The sequence below is a fragment of the Myotis yumanensis genome, unplaced genomic scaffold (genome assembly GCF_028538775.1).
Source record: "Myotis yumanensis isolate MYYU_CA2020_CCGP unplaced genomic scaffold, mMyoYum1.0.hap1 SCAF_2, whole genome shotgun sequence".
Taxonomy (NCBI): domain Eukaryota; kingdom Metazoa; phylum Chordata; class Mammalia; order Chiroptera; family Vespertilionidae; genus Myotis; species Myotis yumanensis.
In genome coordinates this window covers 71,931,097-71,945,941 of record NW_027223753.1, presented here as the reverse complement: position 1 = coordinate 71,945,941, position 14,845 = coordinate 71,931,097, and the positions used below count along the sequence as shown (strand labels likewise).

The following is a 14,845-nucleotide window of genomic DNA, read 5'->3' as shown; positions in this document are numbered from 1 at the left end:
TCGAAAGTGAGCCTGAGTTGTCAAGAACACCATCTCTTATTCATTCATTCATTCATTCATTCATTCAATGTTTATCAAGGTTCTATCCAGCTGTAGCCCTCCTACAATGACTTCTCTAGCTGATTTGACAGCACTCATACAGGCATTTAGGAAGTTGGGTTGATTTCCCTGCTTGGTAGACTGGGGATTCCCATGACCAAGTCCCTGGCTAGCTCTTCACAGAGCAGGCACCTAGAGGGTAAGGCTCTCAAAACTACTGTAACATTTGCTTCTATGGTCCACATTAGAGCAGCCAGCTTTTTATATCAGTGGTATATTACATATTAACTTCAGGGAATTCTCAGTTTCTCTGTCTACAATTGTTGAAGTTCAGATTTTCTGTTTGGTCTTCGTTGATTATAGCTTATACATCTGGAAGCCATGTAGAATGAAATAGAGAAGCGAGAGCCAAGGTAGGACACTGACTAGGAGATCATGGCAATGTCATGTGACAAGGGTTTGACTGGCCTGTTATCATTTAGGTCTGGGCAAACCTGGAATTTGAAAAGCTACTCTTCCTTAAAGTGCATTTTGCCCAATGCCTCCCCTTTCGCATGTTAACTAGTGATATTACCGGGGTGGGACTCAACAAATTACTTTGTGGCAGGAGGGGATTAACATGAGGTTGATCCCTGACAAGGCCTCTTGCACTGCCCAAAAGCCATCAACTCCATATCACTGATTATGTTGTCTTTTCATATGTCCCTTTGGCTGAAGTGGCCCAGGGTTTTGCTGTTTAAGCATTAATATGAAAGCTGGCTTAAAGAGATTTGAATCCTAAAATTGTTTATAGCACAGCCCACATCCATGGCATTATATTTATTTAGCTTATAGGGAGCTCTGTGATATAATCCTATATAATAAAAGGCCAGGGACCATAGGCATAATGACCATAACGATTGCTTGACCATTCACTATGAGGAGCATTGACCACCTCTTGGTTCCTCCCCTCCACCCCCCCACCCCCCCCTCGAGCGGTGGCGGGTGGGGTGACAAGCAACAGCAGGCAGGGCAGCGAGCTATCCGTGCACGATTTTGTGTGCTGGGCCTCTAGAACAAAGATAAAGGGCAAAGGGTCTAAAAGCCTGGCATTCATTCATACATTCATTCATTCAGTCATCCAATAAATACGTACTAACTGCAAATAATGTGCCAGGCCCCAAACTAGGAACAAAACAAAAGCAAAACCAGATATGGATCTTAGAGTCTATAGAGCAACAGAAATTAAAAGGAAAGAACAGATATAAATGTGTAACAGAACTGTGACAAATGCCTGGAAAGAAAGGAGGCTGTAAGGCACATATAACTGAAGTATGTGGCCTGCTCTGGGTTTCAGGGAAGGTTTCCCAGAGAACAGGACTTCTAAGCTGGGACTGGTTATTTCATTTCATGGTGCCTCAGTCTTCTCACCAATAAAATGGGGATATACCACCTCCTTCAACTCACAGAGACATTGTGGGAAGAGTAATCATGTACATGAAAGGCTGTGAAAAATGCTCAATGTACCTAAAGGAGAGCCTGTTGCTCTCCAGTCACAGAGGCAGCTGTTCCCTGGCTCCTATCCCTGTCATCAAGCCAGGCATTACTCAGACACTTAGACTGCAGACCTTTGATCAATTGCCTTCACCCTGCCAGGCCGCTGGGGTCGGATAGACCTGGGGTTAGCCTTGGTCCTGCCACTTACATCTAGTGTGAATCTGAGTAAGTTCCTTAACTGCCACAACTCACTTTTCTCATTTGTGAAGTGGGGGCAATAGTAGTCCCAGCTAACTCATGGCTGAAAGCTAATAAAGCACTTAGCAGAGTATGTGGCTTGTTGCTAGCTACTGATATTGTCATCTTTATCATTGCTAATTATTAACTCTTGCTAATTAGTCCTTGGTAATAACCTGGTCATTTTAGTCCTTTCATTCCCACTGTCACCAGCCAGTCAAGCCCTTGTCATGCGACAATTGCCATGGTCTTCCAGTCAGTGTCCTGCGTTGGCTCTCACTTCTCTATTTCATTCTACATGGCTTTCAGAATGAACTTCCTAAAATAACAGTGCTTTGCATTTTTCACTTCTTTTCTTTAATATTATCACTGAAAAAAAAATTTGCAGCTCATACCACAAAGAGCTGAGCTTCCTAATATAAAAGGAGGTCCTAGAAAATTGATATAAAAAGAACTACAAATGGATAGAAAAATGGAAGTACAAATTCCAAAAAGGAAAAGCAAATGGCTACTGACCATGAAAAGATGAGCTGCTTCACTTGTAAGAGAAATGTGAATTAAAATTGCACTAAAATTCATTTTACTTATCAGGTTGACAAAAAAAATCAAAGGTTTCATAATACATTCTGGCCAGGGTATGGGGAAATAGGCATTTTCTTATATTGCTGGGGAGTATAAATTGATACAATCCCTATAGAAGGCAATTTGGCACTATATACCAAAATTTCAAAAGTATATACCCTTTGACAGCAATTTTGTTTCTGGAAATTTACCTTACAGATATACTTGCACATACCAATGACATATGTACAAGTATTATTTGTAGTAGGAAAAGACTGAAAACAACCTAAATGTCCATCGATAGGACACTGATTGAATAAATTATAGTACATCTCTTCAAAGAAATAGCATGCATTTAATATGAGAAAATCTCCAATATGTGAAAAAAGAGCAAAGTGTAGAACTACAGGTACAATACTAGTATGTTACTTTTTGTGTAGGGATGGGGGAGTAACACACATACACATAGGAAAACTCTGGTAGGCATACACAATATTAATAGCAGTTGTTACCTATAGTGGGAAGGGATTGGTCAGATGGGAGACAGAGTTAAGAGGGGGACTTCTTACTGTTATACGTTTATATTTCAAGTTGTGAATCTTTGGGAACAACCTGGTCATTTTGGTACTTAATATTCCCCAATCCAAAGATTACATTAAAATACTCCTATTAATGTATTGGGCACCTACTATGTGCTAGGCACTTGGGAAACAAATGTGAAAGTAATTGTGATGGAGTGAAAATACCATTGAACTCGAAGTTAAAAATACCTGGCTCAAATTCTGACTCTGCTGCTCACTAGCTATGGGTCTTGACACAGTAGACATGCAAGAAATATTTGTTGAAGGAATTTATGGTTGAAGTTCCTTAATCTTTCTGAGTCTGTTTCCTCCCATATAAATGGGCATAAAGATGCTTCTTATCTCACAGGGGTATTATAAACACAAATAATAAAATGTGTCATCAATTCCAGTAACAGTTACTGGTAACTACCCTATGCTAGGCACTTTTACATTCATTATTTTCTTGCCTCCTCACAGTTATTCACCCACTCACTCATGAGGAAACAGAAGGATTGAGAGGAACAGTGATTGCCCACGGTTTCTCTGGGTGTGAGTTGTCTCCTGGTCGTTCTTTATTGCTACTTCCCCACGATGCACTCACCATGAAGTAGGTGCATCAGGGAATTTTGAAAATCAAGAACAGCCAAAGTAAGTTTTATCGCTGTTATCAGTGACACCCCAGAATAGCAGAAAGTCAGTAAGTGCATTTCTGGCAATTCGGTTTATAAATACATGTACCAGTTGGCCTGTTTGACATTCACTGCACTAGGCACTTTGGGAAAATCCAACAAAAATAAAAAAGTTTGTGCTTCTAATGAGACAGGGAAGACAAAAACCAAGCTACAAAAATACTCACTCACGAGGAAAATGTAGAAACTCATTCTTAAGTATGATGCACTTAGAAGCTTGCAGACTTGCCAACAGCTCTTCCTCAGGGAATGAAAATGATATAAAATATACTCAACATGGCACAATTTAGAAATTTTTTTATTAGAGTAAAACATACACGCAGAGCAGTGCAAACCAATTACGTTTTTATAAAGTGAGGGACGGCTAACTTTTATAAAATAGGGCACTTCTATGGAACCAGCACTTGGATCAAGAAATAGAATACAGGCAGATCTCATTTTATTGTACTTCACTTTATTGCTTCAAAGATGTGTAGGTGTTTTTTTGTTTGTTTGCTTTTACAAATTGGAGGCAAGACCCTCCACCAGCAAAAAGATGATGGCTTACTTTTTTGTGATACTCACTGTATTGTGGTGGTCTGGAACCAAGCCCACAATATTTTCGAGGTACAACTGTAGTACCAGCACCTAGAACCCCCTCAGGGTTCCCTTTCCAACACTACGACCCCTCAAGACAACCACTATTTTCACCTTTAACATCATAGATATGTAACCATTTGTGTCCAGCTTCTTTCACTCAACATCACATTTGTGACAGTTGTGCATCTTGTTGAGTGTAGATGTAGTTCATTCATTTTTATTACCATACTAGAGGCCCAGCGCATGAAATTTGTGTGCGGGTTCAGTCCTTATGCCTGGCCTGCGATCAGGGCCTACCTTCCCCAGTTGCCCGCAGCTGGCCCTGCCCCCCACCACCACCCATCCCCGGTTCCCTGCTCGCCATTGGGTGATCCGTGCCTGACGGCCGGGGGAAGGGACTGAGAGGTTGGCTGTTCCCACCTGCTTGCCGGCCCTGCCCCCGCCACAGGTGGCCATCAGGCGATTGGAGCCTGCTGGCCGGGGAAAGGGAACAAGAAGTGGTCAGTGCACCTCATAGTGACTGGTTCAGCGGTCGTTCTGGTCATTCTGCTGTTAGGGTCAATTTGTATATTACCCTTTTATTATATAGGATAGTATTCCACACAACTTATTTCTCTTCTGTAGATGGACATTTAGGTTCTTTCTTTTGGGCTGTTACAAAGAGAGGTGCTATAAACATTTTTGAACATGTCTTTTGGAGAATATGTGCATACATCTCTATTGGGTATATACCTAGGGATGGAATTGTTACTATAGAGCAGTGGTTCTCAACCTTCTGGCCCTTTAAATATAGTTGCTCATGTTGTGACTCCCAACCATAAAATTATTTTCATTGCTACTTCATAACTGTAATGTTGCTACTGTTATGAATCATAATGTAAATATCTGATATGCAGGATGGTCTTAGGCGACCCCTCTGAAAAGGTCGTTCGACCACCAAAGGGGTCGCGACCCACAGGTTGAGAACCACTGCTCTAGAGTCACAGGCTACCTGTTAATTTGGTATTAGTAGATAATGCAAAGCAGGTTTCTAAAGTGTTATGCAAGTTCTCTAAATTTTAGCCAGTTTGGTGCGTGAAAGCACATTGTAACTTAAATGTGCATTTCTGGGATGATTGATAATTGGGGACTTTTTCATATCTTTGTTGGCTTTTTAAAAAAATCCAACTTCTTCCTCTTGAGAAATGCCTGTTGAAATATTCTGGCAATTTCAATTGGACTTTCTGCCTTGTTCTTGCTGATTTGTAAGTGTTCTTTATATATTCTGCATACAAGTTCTGTTTTGGATATATGTTGCAATTATCTTTTCTCACTTGGTGGCTTGCCTTTTCACTGATGGAGTCTTGATGAACAGGAGTTCTTAATCTAAATGTTGTCCAATGATCTGTTTTTTTTTTTCCTTTATAGTTAGTACTATTTGTGCTTTAAAAGTCTTTGCCTACCTCAAGGTCATGAAGATATTTTTTTATATTTATTTTGGATCGTTTCATTGTTTTCCCTTTTACATGTAGATTTGAAATCCATCTGGAATTGATTTTTTGGTACGGTATGCGGTAGGGGTCGAGCTTCTCCTTTTTCCTCCATGTGGGCGTTCTAGTTGATCCAACATCATTTACTGAAAAGATAGACCATCCTTTCCCAATGCATCACAACAGCATCTTTGACATACATCAAGGACACAAAATGTAGATCTGTTTCTGAACTCTGTTCTTTTTTTAAAAAACAAACTCTTAATTTTATTTATTGTCTAAAGTTTTACATATGTCTCCTTTTCCCCTGCTTGAATTCCCCCCCCCACCTTCCCCCCCAGCTATTCCCATCCTCGGCAAGCCCCCACCACCCCAGTGCCTGTGTCCATTGGTTACGCTAATATGCATGCATACAAGTCCTTCGGTTGCTCTGTAACCACCCCCGTCCTCCCCTGCCATTTGTCTCTGGATCTATTCTTGTTCATCAAATTATGTTGATCATTATATCCCACATATGAGTGAGATCATGTGATATTTATCTTTCTCTGACTGACTATTTCGCTTAGCATAATGCTCTCCAGTTCCATCCATGCTGTTGCAAATGGTAAAAGTTCCTTCTTTTTTATAGCAGCATAATATTCCATTGTGTAGATGTACCACTGTTCTCTAATCTACTCATCTGCTGATGGGCACTTAGGTTGTTTCCAAATCTTAGCTATTGTAAATTGTGCTGCTATGATCATAGGGGTGCATATATCCTTCCTGATTGGTGTTTCTAGTTTCTTGGCATATAGCCCTAGAAGTGGGTGAACTCTCTGTTCTATTGGTCAGAGAGTATATTCTTGTTGCCAATTACTATTTCAATAGCTTTATGATAGGTGTTGGTGTCTGATATGGAAGTCCTCCAGCTGGCTCTAATTTTTCACCCCACCAAGCCACCTAGTACCACTTCTACCTCCCACCTAGCTTTCCACATATCCAGGCGGGTGTGATGGATTTGCCTGCTCTCATGGCTTGCTTATTTGTGGTTACCTGGATCTTTATCCCATCAAAGGCTTTTCAACTGCAAGCCAGCCAGGTGTCTGCAGTCGAACAAAGCCGATCTGCTGGGTAATTAAATAACGCGGGGAAGGGGGAGGAGTGAGTTAGGCGGGGCTGTCTACCCGGAGGGGTACAGTGAGGAAGTGGTCTCTCTACACTTGAGGACTGGCTTCTGGGGGGAATAGCGGGAGAGCTAAACTCTAAAAATTCCCGGCAGAGGAGTGCAAGGCGAGGTCACCGCATGTAAAAGTCGCAGGGGGTTCCGCCAGGGGCCCGGCTACGCCGACCGGCGCGGCGGGGTGGGGCCGCGAAGCCTCAAATCACCAGTTGAGGGCCGAGCGCGCTGGCTCAGAGCCGCGCCTGCAGCTGCCGCGGCGGGAGCGCGAGCCGGAGCCGGAGCCGGAGCCGGAGCCGCAGCGCCGGGCACGGGCGAGCGGCGCGGGCTTCTGGGCGGGCGCGCACCGCGGACCATGAGCGACCCCCGCTCCGGGAGCAGTCGCGGCGCGGGGCCCGCGGTGCGGAGCGGCTGAGTCCCTGCGGGAGACACGGGCGCCCAGCGCGCGCGGGGAGGTGAGTCCGCTGCGCGTCCCGCTGCGCCTCGCGGGGTGCCGCCCCTCCTGGGGTGCCTTGTTTCTCCCAAGGAGGACGGGCTGGGAAGTGTGTTGGGAAAGTTTCGGCAGCGGGGAAAGCAGCCGGCGCTCCCACCGCACCTCACTCCCGACCCCCCGGCTGCGCTGGCGTCCGGGGCCGGGAGTGGCTGTAGTGGGGACGGGACTTGCGCCCTCGGGGGCCTCTGAACCGGCTGGGATTCGCCAAGTGGCCCGCGGCGGGAGGCGAGCATCTCTGCTCTTGGCTCTTCTGGGGCATCTTCCCGGGCGCTGGGACCAAGCCTTTCCCGGCTGCTCGGCCAGCCGCCCCTCCCCGTCCCGTCCCTCTCTGCCCTGAGGCCGGCGGGGGTCAGGGGACGCGGGGCCCGGGGGCTCCGCTGGGAGCGCTGGCTCGGAGGAGGCGAGTTTCTCCACTAATCTCCTGGAAAGTTTGCAAAGAAAGCGAAGGAGCCTGCCGTGTAACTGTTGACAACATCTCCCTCCCTCCCTACCTCCCTTTGTTGAGAAAGAATGAATAGTTGGTTGTGTTGCTCCCTCTGCGTCGGAGCAGCGAGGGGAGGGAGGAGAGGGGAGGGGAGGGGAGGTGAAGGCGAAGGCGGGGAAGGGAGGGGATGACGGTGGGAGCTACAGGAAGGAGGTTCCTATCTCAAACTGTCTCTCCTTTCGGGCTTAGGCTGCCACCACTTTAAAAGTTTGATCAGGTGTAGCCACTCGTCTGGGAGAGATCCAGTGAGCCGGGAGGCAGCTGGGGAGGCGCCTGCTCCGTGGGGATCGCGGCGGGTCGTGGCTGGGACTTGGGGGAGGTGGAAAAGTCTGTTTTTGGTGTTAACTCGACTGAAGCAAGGTGCGAAGGGGAAAGACCAGCGCTTGTGTCTGCTTTCACCTGAAGTCATCAGCAGAGAGAAAAAACGAGCCATTCAGAGATTCTTTTAAACCTTGACTCTTATCTTCCAAGGCTACGCAGATCTCCCCAAGGAAAATACACTGGCGGAGGGAAGGTCAGTTTGAGAGGGAATAATCTCCCTGCGTGTTGCCAAGGGCTGGGAGAGATGGGGGAGGGGAGGGGGAGTCCTCTGTGCTGGGGGCTGGGCTCAGCAGAGCGGGGTCTGAGGTGGGAAAGGGCTCCCAGTAGATCAGGAGAAGCCACGGGGCACGCGGTGGTAAGGGGGTATGTGGTACATAAAGTAAATAACTTGCCAGGCCAAGGGCTCCCCCACCCTCACTGCAACGTGCTCCGAACTGCTGCTAAGCCTGACATTTCCAGGATGACTAACCAAGATCTTGATCTCCCCCAGTTCATACAGAAAGGACTGCTTGTCCAGTGCTAATCCTAACCTTATCATGTAAATCCTGTGCTGTGGTGCTTGAAATACAATCCAGGGGAGAATTATTCATACTTCAATCATTTGGCTGGACTTCATTGAGTTTACTTCAAAAATAAAAGCATACTTGTAATATTTAAGCCCCAGCAAACTTCCTCTCAGGTGGCTAAGCCCTTTATCTGTGCCGTTCCATCTCCTCTGACTCTGCAGAGAAGATATAAAAGTACATATCCAAATTGTAAATTCTCTGCCAAGGTCATAATAAGGCAGTGGAAGGCAGTTTCATTTCCAGAGTTTAAAATATACACAATTCTGGTCCTGGCCAGTGTGCTCAGGGGTTAGAGTGTCGGCCCACGCACCAAAGGGTCTGGTTCGATTCCCAGCCAAGGGCATGTATCTGGGTTACGGGTTCGCTCCCTGCCCCTCGTGGGGGCACCTGCAGGAGGCAACCAGTTGATATGTCTCTCTCACATCTATGTTTTTCTCTCTCCATCCCTTCCACTCTCTCTGAAAAAGCAATGGAAAAATATTCTCAGGTAAGAATTAAATATATATATATATATTTCTTAAAGCCCATATCAGATGACCATCTATGAGTTTGACTTGGAATTCTCTCATAGAGTAAAATAGAAAAATCCAAGTATGTGAGCTGCTTCTCTCTGCCTTGATTCCATGTGATCATCAGTTTCTTTGACACATTGTGGTAAAGCAAGTGAGTCAGGCTGCTATTTACAAGTATTTCAAAGCACAGCCAGATAGGTTGGGAGCTTGTCAGGCTTGCTCATGTCCCTACTGAGATTTCAGCTCTTTGAACATTCACATGCGTCTCATTTTCATATCAAGATATAGAGTGTTTGACCTTTGTATAGTCATGCACCACCTGACAGGGATGCGTTCTGGGAAATGCACTGTTAGATGATTTTATCATTGTGGGAACATCATATAATGCACTTACACAAACCTATATGGTATAGCCTACATTACACCTTGGCTGTATAGTATAGCCTATTGCTCCTAGACTACAAACCTATACAGCATGTTACTGTCCCGAATACTATAGGCAATTGTAACAAAAAGTTAAGTATTTATGTATCTAAACAGAGGAAAGGTACAGTAAAAATACAGTATAAAAAATGATCCGCCTTTCATGGAAGTGCCCTGTCCTTGCCATGAATGGAGCTTGCAGGACTGAAGTTGTTCTGGGCGAGCCAGTGAGTGACTGGTGAGTGAATGTGAAGGCTTAGGACATTACTGTACACAACTGTTGATTTAAAAACACTGTACACTTAGGCGACACTAAATTTGTAAAACAACACAAGATTAAACCCAGCGCACGAGAAGATGATGTAATCAAGAGACTGAGTAAGCACGAGATGTATAGGCTATGCTGGTGTAACATGGTATACTGTTTTACAGCAAATTTAGGTTTTTAATAAGTGGGAAGAGTACACTTTAACATTGTAGCACATAATTGTGTGTTCTAGACTTTTATATGACTGGCAGAACAGTAGGTCTGTTTACACGGGATCAACATAAGCATGTGAGTAACGTGTTGCATGATGATGGCTACGACATCACTGGGCGATAGGGATTTTTTAGCTCCATTATAATCTTATGGGAACACTATGATGTATGTGGCCCATCACTGGCTGAACTGTCATTATATGGTGCATGACTAAATCTCAAGATCTAGCATCAGGCTGTGTCAGGACACTATGTCCGGTTACTTGCACAATGGAGAGAGCTGAAGTCTGGTGGCCAAAGTCTCACCTGGGCTTTTCTTTTAAAGACTGCATGCTCGCTCGCTTGGTGTGCCTGTGTGTGTGTGTGTGTGTGTGTGTATGTGTGTGTCTGTCTGTCTACGTCAGTGATGGCGAACCTTTTGAGCTCAGCGTGTCAGCATTTTGAAAAACCCTAACTTAACTCTGGTGCCGTGTCACATATAGAAATTTCTTGATCTTTGCAACCATAGTAAAACAAAGATTTCTATTTTTGATATTTATTTTATATATTTAAATGCCATTTAACAAAGAAAAATCAACCAGAAAAATGAGTTCGCGTGTCACCCCTACGCGCGTGTCATAGGTTCACCATCACTGGTCTACGTCCTGCTTGGTTTGGTGTGTTTCCATCTATTGCTTCAGGTTAAAATATTTCCCTCCTCATCCGTCCTGCCCAGGCTTCCCCAGAAGTGGTGGCTTCGTTTGTGAACTCTCATTGTACTAGAGATACCATCACAAGCAAGGCAGACATGGTCCCTGCCCTGCCTGGAGGAGACCTGCTATTTATTGAGTGCTTGCTCTGTGTCTGGGCTTTCCATACATGACCACATTTACTTTTCACAACAACCCCATGAAATAGTTATTGTTAATTCATTTTTACAAATGAGAAACTCAGAGAAGCTGAGTAGCTTGTCCCAGGCTATACAGCTAGTAGGCAGTGGCAGAATAGGGATTTGAGTGTCTGACTCGAAAGCAAGCCTAGGTTCTAAGTCAGACCATGTTTGATTTTTAAAAATCAAATGGGCTATAAGAAGCACATAGAAACATGACTAGAAACATCAAGACAGAAACATCTCCAAGTGGAGAAAACATGGAGCCAGAGGCTGGAGACTTGACTTTAGCCTCCTCAGTGCTCTTCCAACCACGTGTTCCCACCGCATGCCTTCACATTTGCAGAATCCCCGCCTGCAACTCCATTCTGCTCTTCCCTTCATTGGTGTTCTCTCTCTCTCTCTCTCTCTCTCTCTCTCTCTCTCTCTCTTCTTTTCTTTTCTTTCAAGTTTCATGTCATTATTCCTTTTCAGAGAGGCCTTTCCAGACCATCCTAATCTGAAATAGCTACCCATCCCCAGCCAGGATATTCTATCATTTCACCCTGTTTTGCGTTCTTTAGTGCCCTTGTGACTGGGATATGACCTAGTTTGTTTTCTTATCTGTGTTGGTTGGACTTCCCCATCACAGTAGGCTCTGTAAGAGCAGTACCTTGTCTAGTTTATTGTATTCTCAGCCTTGGTACATTGTAAAACTTCAGAGAATATATATTGAATGAGTGAACATTTATTTGCTTATCTGGAAAAAGGAAGGGGCTTGATTCTCTGAGAGCCCATCTACATATAACACACTGAGATTCTGCCTAGTGGTCAGATGTGGTAAGTGGCTTCTCTGTCAAAACGGAAAGTACTCAACCTTGAACCTAGATTCAAAGTACACACCATGCACTTCCATCCCTTGGATTTCCCCCTGGGTTCCTGGAGTCTGGAAAAATTAAAAGTAAATAAAGCTCAAGTAAGAAATAGAGCAACCCAAAGGTTGCAAATGAGCATCTCCCACCCATACATCCCCTGCCCCACTTTTATTTTGTTTTATTTTCAAGGCTATGTTTCCCGGCTGGGCCCACCTCCCCCACCATTGGACTGATTCAAACTTGACACAGGGCCCAGGGTTGAGCCAGTCTTTCCAAGTGACTAGACACAGGACAAGGCTGTATTTTAATGGGGAAGAGTTCCAATTTAGAGGCAGGGAGTTGTGAAGGAGAGCTTGGCCTGTGATTTTTCAATTTGTCTGCAGCTGAGAACTCTGGAAACTTCAACTTGGATGATCTCCTTCCAGTTGTTAACCTCTGCTTTACACCCTCAGGTCAGCATCCCTTCCTCCCGGAAGCTTTTCCAGGGCCGCTAGAGCCCGGTCCCCACCCTATGTGCCCCCACAGCACTGGGGATCACCAACAATGGTCATTGCTTCCTCCATGGAGTAGTAACCTCATGAGGATAGTTGATGCTGTCTCCACACCCAGCACAGTGCTCACCACATAAATGAGTGTTAAATAGAAGAATGAATGAATGTTTCTGTTGACTGAATGCTACTTCCTCATTGTCATTCTCCTCTGTCATCCGGGTAAAAAAAAAAAAATCTGAGTATAAGTTGCTCTGTACCCAAGAGACTCACTTATCCAGTGACTGTCAACCCTGCCTCCACGTCAGACAATATGGAGGGAGACTGCTGCCAGGGCCCTACCACTGAGATTCTGATTCCACTGGTCTGGTTCACAGCAGGGTGTTGGGATTTTAAAAGCTTTCTGGAGGCTTCTTAATGTGCAGCTAGGTTAAGGACCACCACTGTACGGTTTCAGAACTCATTCCTTGCTTTGGTCCTTACAGGCTTGAAGCAGCCACGGGGAGAGAGAGAAGGGATGTAATTCATGGATATTGTATGGTTCCTGAGTTTAAGAGGTACTTTCACACCTGTTATCACATCTGATAATAACAAGCTAAGGGATCTACTCTCTGGTTTAAATATTCCCTTTATGTTGATGACTCTTAAAAATCTACATGCTATCCTGGCTCCTAACTGCACATGCCAGTATCTACCCTCCTTGACCAAACTGTCCTACTGGGACCTCATACAGAGCAGCTCCAGTGGTGCGCCTGTTACCCACCTTCCTGCGGGGGCCCCTTCTTCCTTGGTGTGTGACAGCACTGCACCATCATTCCATGGCTGTGGACCCCCAGCCAGAGGCCTTGAGCTCCCAGCTCTTCACTCTGCCCCTCTTTTCCCTTCCCCTGGCCACTGCCCCAGGCCAAGTTCTTCATTGTTCCTTGCTGGCTTGTTGCCAGCAGCTGGACTGACCTCTCTGCCTCCCTCCTCTCCCCTCCGTCAGAGTTACCAGCCACAGGCTGGAATCTGTCCTTCCCTCCTAGATCTTCCCCAGAACTTACTGTCAAGTCCAGACACCTTGACAAAGCCTTTGAGAATCAACATCTGGCCCTAAGCTGTGCTTGTTCCAGAAGATGCTTCTCGTCCTCTCCGCTCCAGTGCCACCACACGACTGGCAGTTTCCTCAGCCTGTGGGGCACTTCCTGCCTCTGCATCTGCCCTTATAGCATCCGCTTGGAAGGCTTTTCCTTACAATTTTCCACCTTTCAAAGTCCTTCCTCTTCAGTGAGGTCCTTTCTGAGATCCTCCTTGAATCCTTTCATCAGAATTAATTGTTCTTCATATGATTTCATTCCTATGTGGGATATAAAACAGAAAGCAATAGTCCAGCCAGTGTGGCTCAGTGGTTGAGCTTTGACCTATGAACCAGGAGGTCACAGTTCAATTCCAGGTTAGGGCACATGCCCAGGTTGGGGGCTTGATCCCCAGTAGAGGCCATGCAGGAGGCAGTCGATCAATGATCTCTCTCATCAATGTTTTTATCTCTCTCCCTCTTCCTTCCTCTCTGAAATCAAGAAAAATTGTTTAAAATAAAACAGAAAGCAACAAATGGACAAACAAACAAAAACTCATAGACACAGACAATAGTATGGTGGTTACCAATGGGTACGGGAACGGTAAAGGGGGTCAAATATATGGTGACCAGAGAAGATTTGACTTTGGGTGGTAAATACTCAATTTAATATACAGATGATGTATCATAGAAATGAAAAGTATATAATTTTACTAACCAATGTCTCCCAATTAATTTAATAAAAAAGTAACTGTTTTTCCCTTCAGTGTGTTAAGGGCCCCTATTGATGAGTCCCTGTTGATGTCCCTATATTATTCTCTCTCAGGGACTGAGGCTTACGACTCTTTGTTTCACTGAGTATCTTTTTTTATTTTTTAATATATTTTATTGATTTTTTACAGAGAAGAAGGGAGAGGGATAGAGAGCCAGAAACATCGATGAGAGAGAAACATCAATCAGCTGCCTCCTGCACGCCCCCCAGTGGGGATGTGCCCGCAACCAAGGTACATGCCCTTGACCGGAATCGAACCTGGGACCCCTGAGTCCGCAGGCCAACGCTCTATCCACTGAGCCAAACCGGTTCGGCATCACTGAGTATCTTATAAGGAGTAGGCACTTACATGTTTGTTGAATTGAAAGCAGAAAGGGCAGGTGTTAATATCCCTCTGTAGCCGAGAATAAACGTAGTGTGGGGCATTCTAGAACACTTTGGCCCAATCTTGAAATCTAGATGGGTCTTGGGTAGGCAGAGAGGAAGCAGGCTGCCAGGAACACCGGAGCCAGGGCAGCTTTTGCCCATCACACTAGCCTGGAAATAGAGTTGGCCGACAGCGTGGCCCTTTGCACACAGAGGTTCTGTGGGTGCTTGGGCCTCCCCACAAGGCTCTTTGACATGATGCAGGCCTGTCTGGAGAAAGAAGGCGCTGATAGCTCCGACAGGTGAGCGTTCACAGCTGTGGGGTCTGTGTGTAGGGTGAGGGAATCCTTGTCAGCTTACGTCACTGGTGGTCAGGCAGGGAGGGCTAGGGAGTT

At 45.4% G+C, this 14,845-nt stretch overlaps 1 protein-coding gene across 3 annotated transcripts in view; it reads left to right on the top strand.

The window, feature by feature from the left end:
- Positions 1-7,125: 7,125 nt before the first annotated feature.
- BCAR3 (BCAR3 adaptor protein, NSP family member) overlaps positions 7,126-14,845 on the top strand; it is a 105,924-nt gene continuing 98,204 nt past the window's right edge. Inside the window, exon 1 of one of the 3 annotated variants that reach the window (XM_070405624.1) lies at positions 7,126-7,224. The gene's annotated coding sequence lies outside the window, so the exon portion shown is untranslated. Of the gene's footprint in view, positions 7,225-7,957; positions 8,261-14,725; positions 14,753-14,845 lie in introns of those variants that run through there. The other 2 variants (XM_070405625.1, XM_070405626.1) reach the window with 2 other exon arrangements.